The following is a 26,417-nucleotide window of genomic DNA, read 5'->3' on the forward strand; positions in this document are numbered from 1 at the left end:
ATGTGATTAACACCCATAGTTCTCACCGCCATGTGACCAACATCCAAAGGGTTTGCTAGAGTTAGTAATCTAGTTCACATCTCCATGTGATTAACACCCAAAGAGTACTAAGGTGTGATCATGTTTTGCTTGTGAGACATGTTTAGTCAATGGGTCTGCCACATTCAGATCCGTATGTATTTTGCAAATTTTTATGCCTACAATGCTCTGCATGGAGCTACTCTAGCTAATTCCTCCCACGTTCAATACATATCTAGATTGAGACTTATGTTGGGGAACGCAGTAATTTCAAAAAATTTCCTACGCACACGCAAGATCAATCTAGGTGATGCATAGCAACGAGAGGGGGAGAGTACGTCTACATATCCTCGTAGACCGAAAGCAGAAGCGTTATGAAACGCGGCTGATGTAGTCGAACGTCTTCGCGATCCAACCGATCAAGTACCGAACGCACGACACCTCTGCGATCTGCACACGTTCAGCTCGGTGACGTCCCTCGTACTCTTGATCCAGTTGAGGCCGAGGGAGAGTTTCGTCAGCACGACGGCGTGATGACGGTGATGATGAAGTTACCGACGCAGGGCTTTGCCTAAGCACTACAACGATATGACCGAGGTGGAATTCTGTGGAGGGGGGCACCGCACACGGCTAAACAATCAACTTTGATGTGTTCTAGGGTGTCCCCCTCCTCACGTATATAAAGGAGGGAGGGGGAGGCCGTCCGGCCCTCATAGGCATGCCAAGGGGGAAGGAATCCTCCTCTAGTAGGAGTAGGACTCCCCCCTTTCCTAGTCCCACTAGGAGAAGAAGGAAGGAGGGGAGAAGAGAAGGAAGGAGGGGAGAAGAGAAGGAAGGAGGGGGCTCCACCCCTCCCCCTAGTCCAATTCGGACTAGGCCCATGGGGAGGGTAGCCCTTGGCAGCCCCTCTCTCTCCCCTAGGCCCAGTAAGGCCCATTACTTCTCTGGTGGTTCCCATAACCCTTCTGGCACTTCGATATATATCCTGTGACCCCCGGAACTCATCCGGTATCCGAATATAGTCATCCAATATATCAATCTTTATGTCTCGACCATTTTGAGACTCGTCGTCATGTCCGTGATCACATCCGGGACTCCAAACAATCTTCGGTACATCAAAACACATAAACTCATAATACTGATCGTCATCGAACGTTAAGCGTGCAGACCCTACGGGTTCGAGAACTATTAGACATGACCGAGACTCATCTCCGGTCAATAACCAATAGCGGAACCTAGATGCTCATATTGGCTCCCACATATTCTACGAAGATCTTTATCGGTCAAACCGCATAACAACATACGTTGTTCCCTTTGTCATCGGTATGTTACTTGCCAGAGATTCGATCGTCGGTATCATCATACCTAGTTCAATCTCGTTACCGGCAAGTCTCTTTACTCGTTTTGTAATGCATCATACCGTAACTAACTCATTAGTCACATTGCTTGCAAGGCTTATAGTGATGTGCATTACCGAGAGGGCCCAGAGATACCTCTCCGATACACAAAGTGACAAATCCAAATCTTGATCTATGCCAACTCAACAGACACCATCGGATACACCTGTAGAGAACCTTTATAATCACCCAGTTACATTGTGACATTTGGTAGCACACAAAGTGTTCCTACGGTACTCGGGAGTTGCATAATCTCATAGTCATAGGAACATGTATAAGTCATGAAGAAAGCAATAGCAACAAACTAAACGATCATCGTGCTAAGCTAACGGATGGGTCAAGTCAATCACATCATTCTCTAATGATGTGATCCCGTTCACCAAATGACAACTCATGCCTATGGTTAGGAAACTTAACCATCTTTGATTAACGAGCTAGTCAAGTAGAGGCATACTAGTGACACTCTGCTTGTGTATATATTCACACATGTACTAAGTTTCCGGTTAATACAATTCTAGCATGAATAATAAACATTTATCATGATATAAGGAAATATAAATAACAACTTTATTATTGCCTCTAGGGCATATTTCCTTCAACTTAGAGTCATCTAGATCAGTGTCAAAGCTTGCATCGACGTAACTCTTTACGACGAACTCTTTATCACCTCCATAACCAAGAAACATTTCCTTAGTCCTCTTTAAGTTAACTAAGGAAAATTTTGACCGCTGTCTAGTGATCTAGTCCTGGATCACTATTGTAACCCCTTGCTGAACTCATGGCAAGGTACACAACAGGTCTGGTACACAACATGACATACATTATGGAACCTATGGCTGAGGCATAGGGAATGACTTTCATTCTTTCTTTATCTTCTACCATGGTCGGGTTTTGAGTCTTACTCAACTTCACACCTTGCAATACAGGCAAGAACTCCTTCTTTGACTCATCCATTTTTAACTCCTTCAAAATCTTGTCAAGGTATGTACTCATTGAAAGTTCTATCAAGCATCTTAATCTATCTCTATAGATCTTGATCCCCAATATGTAAGCAGCTTCATCGAGGTCTTTCATTGAAAAATTCTTATTCAAGTATCCTTTTATGCTATCCAGAAATTCTACATCATTTCTAATCAACAATATGTCATCCACATATAATATCAGAAATGCTACAGAGTTCCCACTCACTTTTTGTAAATACAGGCTTCACCAAAAGTCTGTATAAAACAATATGCTTTGATCACCTCATCAAAGCGTATATTCCAACTCCGAGATGCTTGCACCAGTCCATAGATGGATCGCTGGAGCTTGCACACTTTGTTAGTACCTTTAGGATCGACAAAAACCTTCTAGTTGCATCATATACAACTCTTCTTTAAGAAATCCATTAAGGAATGCAGTTTTGACATCCATTTGCCAGATTTCATAAAATGCGGCAATTGCTAACATGATTCGGACAGACTTAAGCATGGCTACGAGTGAGAAAATCTCATCATAGTCAACACCTTGAACTTGTCGAAAACCTTTTGCGACAAGTCGAGCTTTGTAGATAGTAACACTACCATCAGTGTCCGTCTTTCTCTTGAAGATCCATTTATTCTCAATGGCTTGCCGATCATTGCACAAGTCCACCAAAGTCCACACTTCATTCTCATACATGGATCCTATCTCAGATTTCATGGTCTCAAGCCATCTATCAGAATCTGGGCTCATCATAGCTTCTTCATAGTTTGTAGGTTTGCCATGGTCTAGTAACACGACTTCCAGGACAAGATTACCGTACCACTCTGGTGCAAAACGTGCTCTGTTTGACATACGAGGCCCAGTAGTAACTTGATCCGAAGTTTCATGATCATCATCATTAGCTTCCTCACTAGTTGGTGTAGCCATCACGGGAACAGATTTCACTGATGTGCTACTTTTCAATTCAAAAGTAGGTACAATTACCTCATCAAGTTCTACTTTCCTCCCACTCACTTCTTTTGAGAGAAACTCCTTCTCTAGAAAGTTTCCATTCTTGGCAACAAATATATTACCTTCGGATTTGTGGTAGAAGGTGTACCCAATTGTTTCTTTAGGGTATCCTATGAAGACGCACTTCTTCGATTTGGGTTCAAGCTTATCAGGCTGAAGCCTTTTGACATAAGCGCCGCATCCCCGAACTTTAAGAAATGACAGGTTTGGTTTCTTGCCAACCATAGTTCATACGGTGTCATCTCAATGGATTTAGACGGTGCCCTTTTTAACGTGAATGCAGCTGTCTCTAATGCATAACCCAAAAACGATATCGGTAAAAGACATCATAGATCGCACCATATCTAATAAAGTACGGCTATGATGTTCGGACAAACCATTATGATGTGGTGTTCCAGGTGGCGTGAGTTGTGACACTATTCCACATTGTTTTAAATGAAGGCCAAACTCTTAACTCAAATATTCGCATCCGCGATCAGATCGTAGAAACTTTATTTTCTTGTTACGATGATTCTCCTCTTCACTCTGAAATTCTTTGAACTTTTCAAATGTTCCAGACTTGTGTTTCATTAAGTAGATATACCCATATCTGCTCAAATCATCTGTGAAGGTCAGAAAATAATGATACCCGCCGCGTGGCTCAACACTCATCGGACCGCATACATCGGTATGTATTATTTCCAATAAGTCATTGGCTCGCTCTATTGTTTCGGAGAACGGAATTTTAGTCATATTGCCCATGAGGCATGGTTTGCAAGTATCAAATGATTCATAATCAAGTGATTCCGAAAGCCCATCTGCATGGAGTTTCTTCATGCGCTTTACACCAATGTGACCTAAACGGTAGTGCCACAAATATTTCGCACTATCATTATCAACTTGCTTCTTTTGGCATCAATATTATGAATATGTGTATCACTACGATCGAGATTCAATAAACCATTTACATTGGGTGAATGACCATAGATGGTTTTATTCATGTAAATGAAACAACAATTATTCTCTGACTTAACTGAATAACCGTATCGCAATAAACATGATCCAATCATATTCATGCTCAACACAAACACCAAATAACATTTATTTAGGTCCAACACTAATCCCGAAGGTCGAGAGAGTGTGCCATGGTGATCATATCAACCTTGGAATTACCTCCAACACCCATTGTCACCTCATCCTTAACTAGTCTCTATTCATTCTGCAATTCCTGTTTCGAGTTACTGATCTTAGCAACTGAACCGGTATCAAATACCCAGGGGTTGCTAATGAACACTAGTAAAGTACACATCAATAATCTGTATATCAAATATACCTTTGTTCACTTTGCCATCCTTCTTATCCGCCAAGTATTTGGGGTGGCTCCGCTTCTAGTGACCATTCCCTTTGCAGTAGAAGCACTCAGTTTCAGGCTTAGGTCCATCTTTGGGCTTCTTCATGGGAGTGGCAACTTGCTTGCCATTCTTCTTGAAATTCCCTTTCTTTCCCTTTGCCCTTTTTATTGAAACTACTGATCTTGTTAACCATCAACATTTGATGCTCTTTCTTGATTTCTACCTTTGTTGGTTTTAGCATCGTGAAGAGCTCGGGAATCGTTTTCATCATCCCTTGCATATTATGGTTCATCACGAAGTTCTAGTAACTTGGTGATAGTGACTAGAGAACTCTGTCAATCACTATCTTATCTAGAAGATTAACTCCCACTTGATTAGAGCGATTGTAGTACCTAGACATTCTAAGAACATGCTCACTGATTGAGCTATTCTCCTCCATCTTGTAGGCAAAGTACTTGTCAGAGGTCTCATACCCCTCGACATGGGCATGAGTCTGAAATACCAATTTCAGCTCTTGGAACATCTCATATGCTTCGTGGCGTTCAAAACATTTTTGAAGTCCCAGTTCTAAGCCATAAAGCATGGTGCACTAAACTATCAAGTAGTCATCATATCGAGATTGCAAAACGTTCATAACGTCTGTATCTGCTCCTGCAACAGGTTTGTCACCTAGCGGTGCATCAAGGACATAATTCTTCTGTGCAGCAATGAGGATAATCCTCAGATCATGGACCCAGCCCGCTTCATTGCTACTATCATCTTTCAACTTAGTTTTCTCTAGGAACATATCAAAAAATAAGGGAGCTAAATCGCGAGCTATTGATCTACAACATAGATATGCAAATACTATCAGGACTAAGTTCATGATAAATTAAGTTCATTTAATCAAATTACTAAAGAACTCCCACTTAGATAGACATACCTCAAGTCATCTAAATGATATGTGATCCAAATCAACTAAACTATGTCCAATCATCACGTGAGATGGAGTAGTCATCAATGGTAAACATCTGTATGTTGATCACATCTACTATATGATTCACGTTAGACCTTTCGGTCTCTAGTGTTTCGAGGCCATGTCTGTACATGCCAGGCTCGTCAAGTTTAACACGAGTATTCCACATGTGCAAAACTGTCTTGCACCCGTTGTATGTGAACGTAGAGTCTATCACACCCGATCATCACGTGATGTCTCAACACGACGAACTGTCGCAACGGTGCATACTCAGGGAGAACACTTATACCTTGAAATTTTAGTTAAGGGATCATCTTATAATGCTACCATCGTACTAAGAAAAATAAGATGCATAAAAGATAAACATCACATGCAATCAAAATATGTGACATGATATGGCCATCATCATCTTGTGCTTTTGATCTCCATCTCCAAAGCATCGTCATGATCTCCATCATCACCGGCTCGACACCTTGATCTCCATTGTAGCATCGTGGTCGTCTCGCCAACTATTGCTTCTACAACTATCACTAACGCACAGAGATAAAGTAAATCAATTACATGGTGTTTGCATTTCATATAATAAAGAGACAACCATAAGGCTCCTGTCGGTTGTCCGATATCTTACAAAACATGATCATCTCATACAATAACATATATCACATCATGTCTTGACCATATCACATCACAACATGCCCTGCAAAAACAAGCTAGACGCCCTCTACTTTGTTGTTGCAAGTTTTACGTGACTGCTATGGGCTTCTAGCAAGAACCATTCTTACCTACGCATCAAAACCACAACATTGATTTACCAAGTTTGTTGTTTTAACCTTCAACAAGGACCGGCTGTAGTCAAATTCAATTTCAACTAAAGTTGGAGAAACAGACACTCGGTAGCCACCTTTATGCAAAACTAGTTGCATGTCTGTCGGTGAAACCGGTCTCATGAATGTGGTCATGTAAGGTTGGTCCGGGCCGCTTCATCAAACAATACCGCCGAATCAAAATAAGACATTGGTGGTAAGTAGTATGACGATCACCGCCCACAACTCTTTGTGTTCTACTCGTGCATATCATCTACGCATAAACCTGGCTCGGATGCCACTGTTGCGAAACGTAGCATGCAATTTCAAAAAAATTCCTATGCTCATGCAAGATCTATCTAGGAGATACAAAGCAACGAGAAGGGAAGAGTGTGTCCACGTACCCTCGTAGACCAAAAGTGGAAGCGTTTGACAACACGGTTGATGTAGTCGAACTTCTTCTAGATCCGACCGATCAAGCACCGAACGTACGGCACCTCCGAGTTCTGCACATGTTCAGCTCGATGATGTCCCTCGTCCTCTTTGAAAGTGCGTTATATTGACTAGAGGGGGGTGAATAGGCGATTTTTATGAAATTCTTCACTGAGGAATTTGCACGTGAGGAAATTCCTTAGCGAAGAACTACTAGCAGCGGAATAAGTACTCAAAAGTAAACATAACAGAATACAAGCATAGTTATCATGATGAAATGAAGACAGGCACAGAGTACATGAAGCGTAAGCACAGGATAACATAGGATGAATACAAACAGACTGAAGAAATTGAACTGAGGAAATTGAGAAAGTCTTCAGTCAAAGTCTTCAAACACAGATATGAACAAACACACAACACAGTTATGAGGAAATGAAAGATTTGAGAGAATAGAACCAGTAAGCTTGGTGAAGACAATGATTTGGTAGACCAGTTCCAACTGCTGTCTTAGTTGTACGTCTGGTTGGAGCGGCTAAGTATCTAAACTCGAGGACACACAGTCCCGGACACCCAGTCCTGAACACGCAACTCAGGACACCAAGTCCTCACTATATTCTCCTTGAACTAAGGTCACACAGACCTCGTCCAATCACTCGTGGTAAGTCTTCAGGTGACTTCCGAACCTTCACAAACTTGGTCACTCGGCGATCCACAATTCCTCTTGGATGCTCTAGACCATAACGCCTAACCGTCTGGAAGAAGAACAGTCTTCAAAGGTAACAAGCTTTGGATCCACGCAGGATCAATCTCTTTAGTGATGCTCAATCACTTGGGGTTTGTAGGTGTTTGGGTTTGGGTTTTTCCTCACTTGATGATTTTCGCTCAAAGTCCTCGGAGGATGGGTTGCTCTTAAATGACAAGTGTCAGTTTCTCTTGGAGCAGCCAACCAGCTAGTGGTTGTAGGGGGCGGCTATTCATAGCCTAGGGAGCAGGCCGGCATGATAAGACATAAATGCCCTTCAATGATATGACCGTTAGGTGGATAGATATTTTGGGACAGCTGGCACATAGCACAACAACGGTCGGAATTTTAAGTAGAAAAATCCTCAGGGCTATCATGTTCCTCACTGTGTAGGCAATCTGCACTGGCGAATTCCTAACTCCTCAGTCAGAACAAATTCCTCAGAGACCAGAAGAACTTCGTCTCTGTCACTGAAGAATATGACTGGACTCTATGAGATTTCCAATGGCTTCACTCGAAGGGATTGGTAGGTGTAGGATTTTGAGTTGAGCATCACATGGAAATTTTTCCTTAGTATTTCCTCGACCCCCTTTAACAGTACGGTGTTTCCTATGACTCAAGAAAGAGAAAATGAAACTACGAAAACAAAAGTCTTCACGCTTCATGTTCCTCGAATGAATACCAAGTCTTCAAGGTCACACCAATTTCTTCACTTTCAAAGTCTTCAGAAAGTCTTCAGAAATCCAAAGTCTTCAGTCGAAGAACTTCATTTTTAGGGGTCGACTTTCTCTGTAAATATCAAACTCCTCATAGACTTATAGACCTGTGTACACTCACAAACGCATTAGTCCCTTAACCTATAAGTCTTCAATACACCAAAATCATTAAGGGGCACTAGATGCACTTACAATCTCCCCCTTTTTGGTGATTGATGACAATATAGGTTAAGTTTTCAACGGGGATAAACATATGAAGTGTAAATACTGATATTGAGGAATTTGATTGCAAGATATAGAAGAACTCCCCCTGAAGATGTGCATAGTGAGGAATTTTCTTTTGAAGCAATGCACACTTGAAGAGTTGAATCATGGAGATTTCCCCCTATATCTTGTAATTCATACACGCATTTGACATATAACAGTGAAGAATTTGAAATGCATGGTGAAATATGGTGACTGATGTAATTCAGCATGCGTGCATTGGCATATATGAGAAATAAGCATGCAGAAAAACATATCAAAAGTATTAGAGCACCATCGGGTTTAAGTTTACAACTCGATCCAATAAAGTCTCAGAAGAACGAGAGTTGTAACTCAACAAAAAAACGCCCATATAGAAAGATCCGCTTGAAGACTAACTCAAAATTCTCCCCCTTTGTCATCAAATGACCAAAAGGATCGAATATGAGGACTAACGTCCCTGAAGAATATCAAGTTGATGAAGGAGCGCCAGCGTTGTTGGGGTCGTTTGTCGTAGTAGAGCCTGCCGCAGTGTCGTCCAAGTCTTCATTCTCATCAGTGTCGCGCGATGAAGAATATGAGCTGGCCACCAAGGAAGGAACCTTGACCTTCTTGAATTTCTTCGGTGGAGGTGCAGTCCAGTCAAAATCTTCCTTGAGACCCATTTTCTTTAGATCTTCTTCACCATACAGATGTGACAGTATTGCCCAGGTGCGACCGAAGACTTCATGGAGGTAGTAATGGTTTTTCTTCACTTCATTGTGTGTAGCAGTCATGCTATGAAGAAATGAACCAAACTGATGCTTAACCCATTTATGATTTCGATCCACCTTCTGGTGAGGACTAAGCAGAAGCTCATGATCAGTCATCACACGAGGAGCAGTGGCTTGAGGAGTAGACTTGGGTGCATTGGCAGAGTCATGTGTGGCAGAGTCATCATTGGTGGAATAAGAGGCAGCTTTGCAAAACTGACCATCCAATGGACGAATGCCTTCATCTATAACAGCTGGTGCCTTGACCTTTTCATCAACTGAGGAATAGGTATGCTTGAGGACTTCAATTGGGGGCAAGTAGCTGAGGTGATTCTGAAAATCAGCTTTGTAGTTGAGTGAATACCTTGTCCTGAGGAATCTCATAATCCAAGGTTCATAAGGCTTCAGCTCAAATGGAGACAGTGCAACATTTGCCAGAGTCCTCATGAATAAATCGTGATAATTGACAGGAATGCCATGAACGATGTTGAATACCAGATTCTTCATGATGCCAACAATTTCCTCATCAGATGAGTCATGGCCTTTGATAGGACTTTTGAGGAACAGGAGCAGCATGAGGAATTTGCCGTGAGGGCGTTGAGGATTCTGGCCGTGAGGGCATTGCTGAGGAACTTGGCCTTGAGGGCACTGTTGGTGAAGCACTTGGCTTGCGCACAGGCTTCTTTGACATAGCCTTCTTTGGCTTGACAGCAGAGGCCTCAGCAGAGGCAGCGGCAGCAGCAGAGTCTTCATTGAATTTCCTCAGTGCTTCTCTGGCTTGCTTAGCCAACTTGGCTTGGCGCTTGTCCCATTCATCACGATAATCCTCACCGCGCTTGAGGCTGGTAGGATCAGCTATTTGGCTAGGTGCCAATGGAGGTCTTGGGCATGGAGGATTGAGTGCGAATTTCTTCATGTATTTGGGAGTGACATATCTGTACTCCCTCCACTCTCTAGCCCATCTCCTCTCTATTCTTTGGATGCACACTTTGTGCTCATTCTTGGTTTCCTTGCCATGAGTGGCCTCATCAAGGGTGCAATAGTCCTTATATATATCATCAGGGATCTCAAAAGCAGTATTGACCTCAGGCCTCTTTCCTCCCTTCTGTGGCTTTTTACCGTCAGCCATTTTCTTCAGTTGAGGAATTTGAACAATTGAATTCTCTGAAGAAGTATGCAACTTTTCTTCGAGGAACACTGCAAATGAGTTAAGTTGATGAGAACCTAGTGATTCAGCAGCTGACATGAGTACCTGTGAACAGAGTATAGTTGCGAGGAATTTGGAGAGGTCATATGCGTTCTCAGAAGGTTTTATAAAGAACAAGTTTGAGGAATTTACCAGATGAGTCTTGAAGAATTTCACTAAGCGTTCTTTGTCTTAGGTTCCAGAGATGTATAGATCAAAAAATCCACACATTTGAGGAATCTATAAGAAAAACATATCTTAGAGAAATGAATCAAGAACAGATGATATGAGAGGTGTTTTAGTGTGTGAAGATATGAAGAAAAACACCTTTGAAGATTTTGTAGATAATCATTCGAATCAACAAAGGTAGTAAAAGTAACTTTTAATTACCCTGGATGAAGAACACGACGAACAGTGAGGTGGAGAGGTGAAGTTCGTCTGTGTAGATCTTCCACGCCCTAACTCGGCGGAGGAAGATGGCTATGGCGGCGGCGGAGTGAAGATTTCCACGGCCGGTGCGAGTACGGCGGCGACGAGGTCGAGGCAGTGAAGATCTTCCTCACCGGCGATGATGAAGTAGCGGCGGCGCTAGGGTTTGAGAAGCTCGAGCTGGAGAGAGGTCGAGCGGAGTAAAAGAAGTGAGGAAGGGGAAGAGGGGTATTTATAGCCACGGTGAAAAACTGTTCGCCCAAAGAAATTGGACGAACGTGCCCCTGACCCTTCTCATTCGCATGACATGTGTCACCCACGTACTGAGAGGTGGAGATCATGTATGATCGTGGGTGAATGGATAAGTGTATCGTGGGATGCAGAACGGTTTGAGCGGCAAAGCCGAAAATTTAGATAAGATAGGTTTTAAAGTTCCATTCGCAATTTCTTCAGCTGACAAGGACACAGTGAAGATTTTGAACGAGTTTCAAATAGAACGCACATGAAGAATTTGTGAACAGATTGGGTTGAGTATAGCATAGTATATATATATATAGCCAATGAAGAAAAACGACGGAAACAGTGAAGATAATGCAAAGTTGAAGAATATGAACAATTGAGGAATTTCAACTTTTGGTGGTGCCATGACCCACCGTATAAGAATGATGATTTCAGACACCGCGTACAATTATCGTAGGGTTCTGAGAATCAAATTCTTCGTTAATTTCTTCACACTAAGAGTGTTATTCTTCATTGATTGAGGAAAAACGTTTCTTCATGTGTTGCACATCTAAGTCATCAATTTTGCATAAGTGTTAGGATGACTGTCCTTTTCAAAGAACATTCAAAGATTCTAGGATATTTAGCTCACATCGCAACTTGCTAAATCTCTTCTCATCCAAGGGCTTTGTGAAAATATCGGCTAGCTGTTCTTCAGTCTTCACATGCTCAATAGAAATGTCGCCCTTCAACACATGATCACGAAGAAAATGATGACGAATCTGAATGTGCTTAGTCTTCGAGTGCTGAACTGGGTTGTGAGCAATCTTGATGGCACTATCATTGTCACAGAAGATAGGCACATTCTTCATGTTGATGCCGTAGTCCTTGAGAGTTTGCTTCATCCATAGCAATTGAGCACAGCAAGAACCAGCGACAATGTACTCAGCTTCAGCAGTAGATAGTGATACACAGTTCTGTTTCTTCGAGGACCAACAGACCAAAGATCATCTGAGGAAATGACATGTACCAGATGTTGACTTGCGGTCCACACGATCACCAACATAGTCAGAGTCAGAGTATCCAACGAGATCAAAAGCCGAGCCCTTGGGGTACCATAATCCAAGTGTTGGTGTGTGAGCTAGATATCGAAGAATATGCTTCACAACCTTATGGTGTGATTCCTTCGGTGTAGCTTGAAATCGGGCACACATGCAAACACTAAGCATTATATTTGGCCTAGATGCACATAAGTACAATAAAGAACCAATCATGGAGCGGTATACCTTATGATCGAAGTCAATACCATTTTCATCAGTGCACAGATGGCCATTTGTGGGCATAGGAATTTTGACGCCTTTGCAATCTTGCATGCCGAATTTCCTCAGTACATCCTTGAGGTATTTCTCCTGAGATATAAATATGCCATTGCGTTGTTGACGAATTTGAAGACCTAAGAAGAATTTCAACTCTCCCATCATAGACATTTGATATTCTTCACTCATCATATAGGAAAATTCATCACTATAACGTTGGTCAGTACAGCCAAAGATAATATCATCAACATATATTTGGCACACAAATAATTTACCATCATAAGATTTAGTGAAAAGAGTAGGGTCGAGTGAACCGGGTTTGAAGCCTTTCTCCATGAAAAATTCCTTCAAGGTGTCATACCACGCCCGAGGGGCCTGCTTGAGGCCATAGAGGGCCTTGTTGAGTCTGAAGACTTTGTCAGGATTCTTTGGATCTTCAAAACCTGGGGGTTGAGCAACATATACTTCTTCCTTAAGCTTACCATTGAGGAATGCACTTTTCACACCCACTTGATATAAAGTGATATCATGATGGTTAGCATAAGCAAGTAATATGCGAATAGCCTCAAGTCTAGCAACGGGTGCAAAAGTTTCATCGAAATCAATTCCTTTAACCTGTGTGTAGCCTTGAGCTACAAGCCGTGCCTTATTCCTCACCACAAGGCCATTTTCATCTTGCTTGTTGCGGTAGATCCACTTTGTGCCAAGGATATTGTGCTTGCGAGGGTCTGGACGTTTGACCAGTTCCCAGACATTGTTGAGCTCGAATTGATGTAATTCTTCTTGCATGGCCTGAATCCACTTAGCCTCCAGAAATGCTTCATCTACCTTAGTGGGCTCTGTGATAGAGACAAAGGCATAGTGCCCACAAAAGTTAGATAAATGTGAAGCTTTTGAGCGTGTGAGAGGACCTGGTGCTTTGATGTCATTGATGATCTTTTCAACTTGCACTTCTTTTGCAATGCGAGGATGAGCTGGTTGTCATTGAGGAATTTGATCAGTATTCTCTTCAGCACCATTTTCTTCAATATTTTCTTCAGGTGCATTAGCTCGACGTTCTTCATGTTCTGGAATGAATTCTTCAGCAGATTCTTCAGTAGGAATGGCATCCTCAGTAGCCTTGAACTTTATAGTTTCCTCAGGTGCTGGTTCATCTATCACAATAGGTAGGTGCTCTATTTGCGAGCCATTAGTTTCATCGAACCGCACATCTACAGTTTCAACAACCTTGTGAAGAACATTGTTGAAGACTATGTAGGTGTGCGAGTCCTTTCCATAACCAAGCATAAAACCTTCATGTGCTTTCAGTGCAAATTTAGAGTTGTGATGAGGATCTCTAATCCAACATTTAGCATCAAAGACTTTGAAATAACTTACATTGGATTTCTTATCAATGAGGAGTTCATAGGCAGTCTTCTTGAAGAATTTGTGAAGATATACTATGTTGATGATGTGGCACGCAGTATCAATTGCTTCAGTCCAGAAACGACGGAGGCGTTTTGTATTCATCAAGCATTGTGCGAGCCATCTCAGCAAGAGTCCCGTTCTTGTGCTCCACGACGCCGTTCTGCTGAGGAGTATAAGGAGCAGATAACTCATGAGTAATACCAAGTTCATCAAGATAGTCATCAAGACCAGAATTCTTGAACTCAGTGCCATTGTCACTTCTGATGTGCTTGATCTTCACACCAAAGTTGGTTGAAGCCCTTGAGGAAAATCGTTTGAAGACTTCCTGCACTTCATGTTTGTAAGTAACAAGGTGTACCCATGAGTAACGAGAGTAATCACCAACAATAACAAAGCCATATTGAGATGCTTCATTTGAAACAGCAGAATAATGATTAGGACCGAAGAGATCCATGTGAAGCAATTCAAATGGGCGAGTAGTGGTCATGATAGTCTTCGCTGGATGCTTGGCCTTTGTCATCTTCCCAGCTTCACAGGCTCCGCATAGGTGATCCTTGAGTAATTTGACATTCTCGATGCCGATGATATGCTTCTTCTTCGCAAGTGTGTGCAAATTCCTCATGCCTGCATGACCAAGTCGTCGATGCCAGAGCCAGCCTTCTAAAGCTTTTGCAAGTAGACACACGGCTAGTTGTGGTCCTGTAGAGAAATCAACAATATACAGGTCTCCTCTCCTAAAGCCTTCGAAGACTTTGGAATTGTCAGCTTCCATAACCACAACACAACGATACTTGCCAAAGACAACAACCATATCAAGATCACAAAGCATTGAGACAGACATAAGGTTGTATCCTAAGGACTCGACAAGCATGACTTTGTCCATGTGTCAATCATTTGTGATCGCAACCTTACCTGGACCCAATACCCGACTTTTGCCTTTGTCGGCAAAGATGATATGCTTCAGATGCGACGGAGATAATGGAGCATCCATCAATAGATTCTTGTCACCAGTCATGTGATTTGTACATCCACTATCGAGGACCCACTCAGTGGCTTTGGGTTGATCATCCTGCAGATGAATTAGTGCAGCTTACAAACTCATATACTTCATCAGTGAAGAATATGACATCCATTCATCAGATCAATTTCATCAAGGAACAGATCAGATAAAGCAGTATGAGGACGTGAGAAATGAAAGTTCATTTCTTCATGATTAGCCTACGTCCTTTCAGGCATACTCAGGTCTCCAACAAATTCTTCAGACGATTACGTATGTCTGGAGACCTGACCCTGCAGAAGAGATTAGTTCTTTTTCTTCACCACCCACATTTGAAGGGGTGGCAAAGAGTTCATCACTTTGCAAGCTCCATACGAGAAGGATGGCATAGAAGCCAGTCCATTTTGTTTCATATAAGAGGGGTTAGAGTAAGCATAAGAGTATGTAGAGAAATTCTTCGAGGAATTATGAACATAATGATTTGAAGAATAATGCACATATCCATAATCCTTAGATCTTCCCTGCAAACCAGACGGGTTAGCACGATGATGTTGATATGAGTACTTTGATCCATTTGAGGAATATGATCCATGTGAGGAGTTTGGTCCATATGAGGACTTGGATCCATATGAAGAATTTGGACCATACGAAGAATTTGATCTGGGGTTCCTATTCTTCACAGGTGGCGTCATGATGACATTCACCTGAAGATTTTCAAGGCATCTTTTGGGAACCCAGATTTTCTTCATAAGGGAACCGTTCCTGCAGTTAGTGCTGTTGGAAATATGCCCTAGAGGCAATAATAAAAGCATTATTATTATATTTCCTTGTTCATGATAATTGTCTTTATTCATGCTATAATTGTGTTATCCGGAAATCGTAATGCATGTGTGAATAACAGACACCAACATGTCCCTGGTGAGCCTCTAGTTGACTAGCTCGTTGATCAACAGATAGTCATGGTTTCCTGACTATGGACACTGGATGTCATTGATAACGAGATCACATCATTGGGAGAATGATGTGATGGACGAGACCCAATCCTAAACATAGCACAAGATCGTATAGTTCGTTTGCTAGAGTTTTGCAATGTCAAAGTATCTTTTCCTTAGACCATGAGATCGTGTAACTCCCGGATACCGTAGGAGTGCTTTGGGTATGCCAAACGTCACAACGTAACTGGGTGACTATAAAGGTAGACTACGGGTATCTCCGAAAGTGTCTGTTGGGTGACATGGATCAAGACTGGGATTTGTCACTCCGTATGACGGAGAGGTATCACTGGGCCCACTCGGTAATGCATCATCATAATGAGCTCAGAGTGACCAAGTGTCTGGTCACGGGATCATGCATTACGGTACGAGTAAAGTGACTTGCCGGTAACGAGATTGAACGAGGTATTGGGATACCGACGATCGAATCTCGGGCAAGTAACATATCGATAGACAAAGGGAATAGCATACGGGGTTGATAGAATCCTCGACATCGTGGTTCATCCGATGAGATCATCGTGGAGCATGTGGGAGCCAACATGGGTATCCAGATCCCGCTGTTGGTTATTGACCGGAGAGTCGTCTCGGTCATGTCTGCTTGTCTCTCGAACCCGTAGGGTCTACACACTTAAGGTTCGGTTACGCTAGGGTTGTAGGGATATGTATATGCAGTAACCCGAATGTTGTTCGGAGTCCCGGATGAGATCCCGGACGTCACGAGGAGTTCCGGAATGGTCCGGAGGTAAAGATTTATATATGGGAAGTCCTGTTTCGGGCATCGGGACAAGTTTCGGGGTTATCGGTATTGTACCGGGACCACCGGAGGGGTCCCGGGGGCCCACCGGGTGGGGCCACCTGTCCCGGGGGGCCACATGGGCTGTAAGGGGGTGCGCCTTGGCCTAATGGGCCAAGGGAACCAGCCCCACATAGGCCCATGCGCCTAGGGTTTAAGGGGGAAAGAGTCCTAAGGGGTTAAGGCACCTCCTAGGTGCCTTGGGGGGGAGGGAAACCTCCCCTTGGCCGCCGGCCATAGGAGATTGGATCTCCTAGGCTGCGCACCACCCCCCCTTGGCACCCCTATATATAGTGGGGGAGAGGAGGGACCTCAGACCTTGAGTCCTTGGCCTTAGGTTGCCTCCTTCTCCCTCCCCAACACCTCCTCCAACTCCATAGCGCTTAGCGAAGCTCTGCCGGAGTACTGCAGCTCCATCAACACCACGCCGTCGTGCTGCTGCTGGTGCCATCTCCCTCAACCTCTCCTCCCTCCCTTGCTGGATCAAGAAGGAGGAGACGTGGCTGTTCCGTACGTGTGTTGAACGCGGAGGTGCCGTCCGTTCGGTGCTAGGATCTCCGGTGATTTGGATCACGTCGTGTTCGACTACATCATCCCCGTTCTTTGAACGCTTCCGCTCGCGATCTACAAGGTACGTAGATGCATCCAATGACTCGTTGCTAGATGAACTCCTAGATGATCTTGGTGAAACGAGTAGGAAATTTTTGTTTTCTGCAACGTTCCCCAACAGTGGCATCATGAGCTAGGTCTATGCGTAGTTCTTCTTGCGCGAGTAGAACACAATTTGTTGTGGGCGTAGATTTGTCAACTTTCTTGCCGTTACTAGTCCTTTCTTGCTTCAGCGGTATTGTGGGATGAAGCGGCCCGGACCAACCTTACACGTACGCTTACGTGAGACCGGTTCCACCGACTAACATGCACTAGTTGCATAAGGTGGCTGGCGGGTGTCTGTCTCTCCCACTTTAGTTGGAGCGGAATCGATGAACAGGGTCCTTATGAAGGGTAAATAGAAGTTGACAAATCACGTTGTGGCTTTAACGTAGGTAAGAAGACGTTCTTGCTAGAACCCTAATTCAGCCACGTAAAACTTGCAACAACAATTAGAGGACGTCTAACTTGTTTTTGCAGCAAGTGGTTTGTGATATGATATGGCCAAAGTTGTGATGAATGATGAATGATCTATATGTGATGTATGAGATGTTCATGCTATTGTAATAGGATTCACGACTTGCATGTCGATGAGTATGACAACCGGCAGGAGCCATAGGAGTTGTCTTTATTCTTTTATATGACCTGCGTGACTTTTATTGCTAAACGCGTTAGCCATAGTAGTAGAAGTAATAGTTGGCGAGAAACTTCATGGAGACACGATGATGGAGATCATGGTGTCAAGCCGGTGACAAGATGATCATGGAGCCCCAAGATGGAGATCAAAGGAGCTGTGTGATATTGGCCATATCATGTCACGTTTATTATTTGATTGCATGTGATGTTTATCATGTTTTGCATCTTGTTTACTTAGAACGACGGTAGTAAATAAGATGATCCCTCACAATAATTTCAAGAAGTGTTCCCCCTAACTGTGCACCGTTGCGACAGTTCGCTGTTTCAAAACACCACGTGATGATCGGGTGTTTTATTCAGACGTTCACATACAACGGGTGTAAGACAGATTTACACATGCAAACACTTAGGTTGACTTGACGAGCCTAGCATGTACAGACATGGCCTCGGAACACAGAAGACCGAAAGGTCGAGCATGAGTCGTATAGAAGATACGATCAACATGAAGATGTTCACCGATGTTGACTAGTCCGTCTCACGTGATGATCGGACACGGTCTAGTTTAACTCGGATCATGTAATACTTAGATGACCAGAGGGATGTCTAATCTAAGTGGGAGTTCACTAATAATTTGATTAGTTGAACTTAATTATCATGAACTTAGTCTAAAATCTTTGCAATATGTCTTGTAGATCAAATGGCCAATGTAGTCCTCAACTTCAACGCGTTCCTAGAGAAAACTAAGCTGAAAGACGATGGCAGCAACTATACGGACTGGGTCCGGAACCTGAGGATCATCCTCATAGCTGCCAAGAAAGATTATGTCCTACAAGCACCGCTTGGTGACGCACCCGTTCTCCCTGCAGAACAAGATGTTATGAACGCTTGGCAGGCACGTTTCGATGACTACTCCCTCGTTCAGTGCGGCATGCTTTACAGCCTAGAGCCGGGGCTCCAAAAGCGTTTTGAGAGACATGGAGCATATGAGATGTTCGAAGAGCTGAAAATGGTTTTCCAAGCTCATGCCCGGGTCGAGAGATATGAAGTCTCCGACAAATTCTTTAGCTGTAAGATGGAGGAAAACAGTTCTGTCAGTGAGCACATACTCACTATGTCTGGGTTGCATAACCGCTTGACTCAGCTGGGAGTTAATCTCCCGGATGATGCGGTCATTGACAGAATCCTCCAGTCGCTTCCACCAAGCTACAAGAGCTTTGTGATGAACTTCAATATGCAGGGGATGGAAAAGACCATTCCTGAAGTATTTGCTATGCTAAAATCAGCAGAGGTAGAAGTCAGAAAGGAACATCAAGTGTTGATGGTCAATAAAACCACTAAGTTCAAGAAAGGCAAGGGTAAAAAGAACTTCAAGAAGGACGGCAAGGAGGTTGCCGCGCCCGGCAAGCAAGCTGCTGGGAAGAAGCCAAAGAATGGACCCAAGCCCGAGACTGAGTGCTTTTATTGCAAGGGAAGCGGTCACTGGAAGCGGAACTGCCCTAAGTACTTAGCGGATAAGAAGGCCGGCAAGACAAAAGCAGGGGCTGCGGAATAAGCGGAAACTAGCAAAGAACGAGGTGACGATGCGCGTCGGGAATGGTTCCAAGGTCAATGTGATCGCCGTCGGCACGCTACCTCTGCATCTCCCTTCGGGATTAGTTTTAAACCTTAATAATTGTTATTTAGTGCCAGCTTTGAGCATGAACATTGTATCGGGATCTCGTTTAATTCGAGATGGCTACTCTTTTAAATCTGAGAATAATGGTTGTTCCATTTTTATGAGAGATATGTTTTATGGTCATGCTCCTATGGTGAATGGTTTATTCCTTATGAATCTCGAACGTGATGCTACACATATTCATAATGTGAGTACCAAAAGAAGTAAGGTTGATAATGATAGTCCCACATACTTGTGGCACTGCCGCCTTGGTCACATAGGTGTCAAACGCATGAAGAAGCTCCATGCTGATGGACTTTTAGAGTCTCTTGATTATGAATCATTTGACACGTGCGAACCATGCCTTATGGGTAAAATGACCAAGACTCCGTTCTCAGGAACAATGGAGCGAGCAACCGACTTATTGGAAATCATACATACTGATGTGTGCGGTCCGATGAGTGTTGAGGCTCGCGGTGGCTATCGTTATGTTCTCACCCTCACTGATGATTTAAGTAGGTATGGGTATATCTACTTAATGAAACACAAGTCTGAAACCTTTGAAAAGTTCAAGGAATTTCAGAGTGAGGTTGAAAATCAACGTGACAGGAAAATCAAGTTTCTACGATCAGATCGTGGAGGAGAATACTTGAGTCACGAATTTGGGGCACACTTAAGAAAATGTGGAATAGTTTCACAACTCACGCCGCCTGGAACACCTCAGCGTAATGGTGTGTCCGAACGTCGTAATCGCACTCTGTTAGATATGGTGCGATCTATGATGTCTCTTACCGATTTACCGCTTTCCTTCTGGGGCTATGCTTTAGAGACTGCCGCATTCACTTTAAATAGGGCTCCGTCGAAATCCGTTAAGACGACACCGTATGAATTATGGTTTGGGAAGAAACCTAAGCTGTCGTTTCTAAAAGTTTGGGGATGAGATGCTTATGTTAAGAAACTTCAACCTGAAAAGCTCGAACCCAAATCGGAAAAATGCATCTTCATAGGATACCCAAAAGAAACTATTGGGTACACCTTCTACCTCAGATCCGAAGGCAAGATCTTTGTTGCCAAGAATGGGTCCTTTCTGGAGAAAGAGTTTCTCTCGAAAGAAGTAAGTGGGAGGAAAGTAGAGCTTGATGAAGTGTTACCTCTTGAACCGGAAAATGGCGCAACTCAAGAAAATGTTCCTGAGGTGCCAGCACCGACTAGAGAGGAAGTTAATGATAATGATCAAGATACTTCTGATCAAGCTCCTACTGAAATTCGAAGGTCCACAAGGACACGTTCCGCACCAGAGTGGTACGGCAACCCTGTCTTGGAAATCATGTTGTTAGACAACGGTGAACCTTCGAACTATGAAGAAGCGATGGCGGGACCAGATTCCGACAAATGGCTAGAAGCCATGAAATCCGAGATAGGATCCATGTATGAAAACGAAGTATGGACTTTGACTGACTTGCCCGTAGAACGGCGAGCCATAGAAAATAAATGGATCTTTAAGAAGAAGACAGACGCGGATGGTAATGTGACCATCTATAAAGCTCGGCTTGTTGCTAAGGGTTATCGACAAGTTCAAGGGGTTGACTACGATGAGACTTTCTCACCGGTAGCGAAGCTGAAGTCCGTCCGAATCGTGTTAGCAATTGCCGCATTCTATGATTACGAAATATGGCAAATGGACGTCAAAACGGCATTCCTTAATGGTTTCCTTAAGGAAGAATTGTATATGATGCAGCCGGAAGGTTTTGTCGATCCTAAGAATGCTGACAAAGTGTGCAAGCTCCAACGCTCGATTTATGGGCTGGTGCAAGCATCTCGGAGTTGGAACATTCGCTTTGATGAGATGATCAAAGCGTTTGGGTTTACACAGACTTATGGAGAAGCCTGCGTTTACAAGAAAGTGAGTGGGAGCTCTGTAGCATTTCTCATATTATATGTAGATGACATACTTTTGATGGGAAATGATATAGAACTCTTGAACAGCATCAAGGCCTACTTGAATAAAAGTTTTTCAATGAAGGACCTTGGAGAAGCTGCTTATATATTAGGCATCAAAATCTATAGAGATAGATCAAGACGCCTCATAGGTCTTTCACAAAGCACATACCTTGATAAGATATTGAAAAAGTTCAATATGGATCAATCCAAGAAAGGGTTCTTGCCTGTGTTACAAGGTGTGAAATTGAGCTCAGCTCAATGTCCGACCACGGCAGAAGATATAGAAGAGATGAGCGTCATCCCCTATGCCTCAGCCATAGGTTCTATTATGTATGCCATGCTGTGTACCAGACCTGATGTAAACCTTGCCGTCAGTTTGGTAGGAAGGTACCAAAGTAATCCCGGCAAGGAACACTGGACAGCGGTCAAGAATATCCTGAAGTACCCGAAAAGGACTAAGGAAATGTTTCTCGTTTATGGAGGTGACGAAGAGCTCGTCGTAAAGGGTTACGTCGACGCTAGCTTCGACACAGATCTGGATGACTCTAAGTCACAAACCGGATACGTGTATATTTTGAATGGTGGGGCAGTAAGCTGGTGCAGTTGCAAGCAAAGCGTCGTGGCGGGATCTACATGTGAAGCGGAGTACATGGCAGCCTCGGAGGCAGCACATGAAGCAATATGGGTGAAGGAGTTCATCACCGACCTAGGAGTCATACCCAATGCGTCGGGGCCGATCAAGCTCTTCTGTGACAACACTGGAGCTATTGCACTTGCCAAGGAGCCCAGGTTTCACAAGAAGACAAGGCACATCAAGCGTCGCTTCAACTCCATTCGTGAAAATGTTCAAGATGGAGACATAGAGATTTGTAAAGTACATACGGACCTGAATGTAGCAGATCCGTTGACTAAACCTCTCCCTAGAGCAAAACATGATCAACACCAGAATTCCATGGGTGTTCGATTCATCACAATGTAACTAGATTATTGACTCTAGTGCAAGTGGGAGACTGTTGGAAATATGCCCTAGAGGCAATAATAAAAGCATTATTATTATATTTCCTTGTTCATGATAATTGTCTTTATTCATGCTATAATTGTGTTATCCGGAAATCGTAATGCATGTGTGAATAACAGACACCAACATGTCCCTGGTGAGCCTCTAGTTGACTAGCTCGTTGATCAACAGATAGTCATGGTTTCCTGACTATGGACACTGGATGTCATTGATAACGAGATCACATCATTGGGAGAATGATGTGATGGACGAGACCCAATCCTAAACATAGCACAAGATCGTATAGTTCGTTTGCTAGAGTTTTGCAATGTCAAAGTATCTTTTCCTTAGACCATGAGATCGTGTAACTCCCGGATACCGTAGGAGTGCTTTGGGTATGCCAAACGTCACAACGTAACTGGGTGACTATAAAGGTAGACTACGGGTATCTCCGAAAGTGTCTGTTGGGTGACATGGATCAAGACTGGGATTTGTCACTCCGTATGACGGAGAGGTATCACTGGGCCCACTCGGTAATGCATCATCATAATGAGCTCAGAGTGACCAAGTGTCTGGTCACGGGATCATGCATTACGGTACGAGTAAAGTGACTTGCCGGTAACGAGATTGAACGAGGTATTGGGATACCGACGATCGAATCTCGGGCAAGTAACATATCGATAGACAAAGGGAATAGCATACGGGGTTGATAGAATCCTCGACATCGTGGTTCATCCGATGAGATCATCGTGGAGCATGTGGGAGCCAACATGGGTATCCAGATCCCGCTGTTGGTTATTGACCGGAGAGTCGTCTCGGTCATGTCTGCTTGTCTCTCGAACCCGTAGGGTCTACACACTTAAGGTTCGGTTACGCTAGGGTTGTAGGGATATGTATATGCAGTAACCCAAATGTTGTTCGGAGTCCCGGATGAGATCCCGGACGTCACGAGGAGTTCCGGAATGGTCCGGAGGTAAAGATTTATATATGGGAAGTCCTGTTTCGGGCATCGGGACAAGTTTCGGGGTTATCGGTATTGTACCGGGACCACCGGAGGGGTCCCGGGGGCCCACCGGGTGGGGCCACCTGTCCCGGGGGGCCACATGGGCTGTAAGGGGGTGCGCCTTGGCCTAATGGGCCAAGGGCACCAGCCCCACATAGGCCCATGCGCCTAGGGTTTAAGGGGGAAAGAGTCCTAAGGGGTTAAGGCACCTCCTAGGTGCCTTGGGGGGGGAGGGAAACCTCCCCTTGGCCGCCGGCCATAGGAGATTGGATCTCCTAGGCTGCGCACCACCCCCCCTTGGCACCCCTGTATATAGTGGGGGAGAGGAGGGACCTCAGACCTTGAGTCCTTGGCCTTAGGTTGCCTCCTTCTCCCTCCCCAACACCTCCTCCAACTCCATAGCGCTTAGTGAAGCTCTGCCGGAGTACTGCAGCTCCATCAACACCACGCCGTCGTGCTGCTGCTGGTGCCATCTCCCTCAACCTCTCCTCCCTCCCTTGCTGGATCAAGAAGGAGGAGACGTGGCTGTTCCGTACGTGTGTTGAACGCGGAGGTGCCGTCCGTTCGGTGCTAGGATCTCCGGTGATTTGGATCACGTCGTGTTCGACTACATCATCCCCGTTCTTTGAACGCTTCCGCTCGCGATCTACAAGGTACGTAGATGCATCCAATGACTCGTTGCTAGATGAACTCCTAGATGATCTTGGTGAAACGAGTAGGAAAATTTTTGTTTTCTGCAACGTTCCCCAACAAGTGCCAACATAGCTAGCAAATACTTCACCATTCTGATTTTTGAACAGTTTATAGTTGGAGTCAAATGACTCATCATCAGAACAAGGAGATTCACATGAAAATCCAGATAAATTAGATGGATCAACTGGAGGTCCCTTTGCAGCAACCCATGTAGTTTTGGGGTACTGCTCAGGCTTCCAATATGTACCATCAACATTGAGTTTCCTCTCAAAGGCAATACCCTCTTTCCTAGGGTTCCTGTTGAGGATCTGCTTTTTAAGCACATCACAAAGAGTCTGATGCCCTTCGAGGCTTTTGTACATGCCTGTCATGTACAATTCCTTCAGCCCTGCATCGTCAGTGATACTAGAAATGTCCTCAGATGAGGAATTAGTGATAGCAGAGGCATGTGAAGAATTTGAAACATTAGCAGCATTTGAACATTCAGGTGAAGAATTAGCAGATTCATGTTCAATGCACTTCAAGCATGGAGGAACAAATTCTTCCTGAGAAGCGCTGATTTGTTGAGCAAGTAATGAATCGCGCTCCTTCTAAAGGTCTTCATAACTCACTCTTAGCTTCTCAAGATCTTGCTTTCTTTGAAGAAATTCATAAGAAAGCTTCTCATGGTCGGATAAGAGAGTCTTATGATGACCTTGAAGGTTGTCAAACCTAGTATGAAGTCTCTGAAGATTTTCAGTCAAGGCTTTAGTGCGATCCATTTCTTCACCCATCATATCATCACTTTTGTCTAGCATGTTTTGAACCTTTTCTAAAGCCCTTTGTTGTTTTACAGCAATCTTAGCAAGTTTAGAATAGCTGGTCTTAAGGTTTTCATCAGATTCATTCTCACTTGATTCAGAGGAGGTATATTTGAGTACCTTGGCACCCTTTGCCATAAAGCAATAGGTGGGAGTGTAGTCATCATCACCTTCATCAGCCTTATTGGTGAGGTCATTTTCTTCAGTGTTGAAGATAGACTTGCTGACGAATGCAGTAGCGAGAGCTAGGCTCGCCACTCCGGATTCGGACTCCTCAGATGACTCCTCTTCCTCATTTTCTTCAGATTCAGCCTCAGAGTCCATTTCCATGCCAATGAATGCCCTAGCCTACTTGGAGCTTCTCTTCTTGTGATATGAAGGCTTTGAGGATTTTGATGATGAAGACTTTGTGGATTTCTTCTTTTTCTTCGCATCATCAGAACTGTAATCCTTGTATTTCTTCTTCTTTGATTCCTTTTCCCACCGAGGACAATCTTGAATGTAATGTCCAGGTTTCTTGCATTTGTGACAGAGCCTCCTCTTGTAGTCACTGGATGAGGAATCATTGCTCCTTGAGGGTCTTCCAAGGCGACCACGTCTTGAGAACTTTTGGAACTTCTTCATGAGCAGAGCCAGATCATGGCTTAGTTCTTCAGGATCACCAAGGCTGCTACCAGAGTCTTCATCTTCGGACTCAGATATTGCCTTGGCCTTCAGTGCGCGTGATCTGCCATAGCTCGGACCATAGAGATCTCTTTTTTCAGCAAGTTGGAACTCATGAGTATTTAGCCTCTCGAGAATATCAGCGGGATCAAGTGACTTGTAATCAGCACGTTCTTGTATCATCAATGCGAGAGTGTCAAATGAGGAATCAAGCGATCTCAGCAATTTCTTCACCACCTCATGGTCGGTGATGTTAGTGGCACCAAGTGCTTGAAGCTCATTTGGGATGTCAGTGAGGCGATCGAAGGTTTGTTGAACATTTTCATTGTCGAGTCTTTTGAAGCGGTTGAAGAGATTGCGAAGAACATCAACTCGAGAGTCACGCTGTGTTGAGACTCCTTCATTCACTTTGGACAACCTGTCCTAGATAAGCTTCACTGTCTCCAAAGCACTCACTCTGCCATACTGTCCTTTGCTCAGATGGCCACATATGATATTCTTCGCTTGAGAGTCGAGTTGCTTGAATCTCTTCACATCAGCAGCATTCAGAGAAGGTGTGACTGAGGGAATACCATTTTCCACAACATACCAGAGATCGTTATCAATTGCCTCAAGATGCATTCGCATCTTATTCTTCCAGTAGGGGTAGTCTGTCCCATCGAAGGTAGGACGCCCAGCAG

This window comes from Triticum aestivum, chromosome 4A (genome assembly GCF_018294505.1).
Source record: "Triticum aestivum cultivar Chinese Spring chromosome 4A, IWGSC CS RefSeq v2.1, whole genome shotgun sequence".
NCBI lineage: Eukaryota > Viridiplantae > Streptophyta > Magnoliopsida > Poales > Poaceae > Triticum > Triticum aestivum.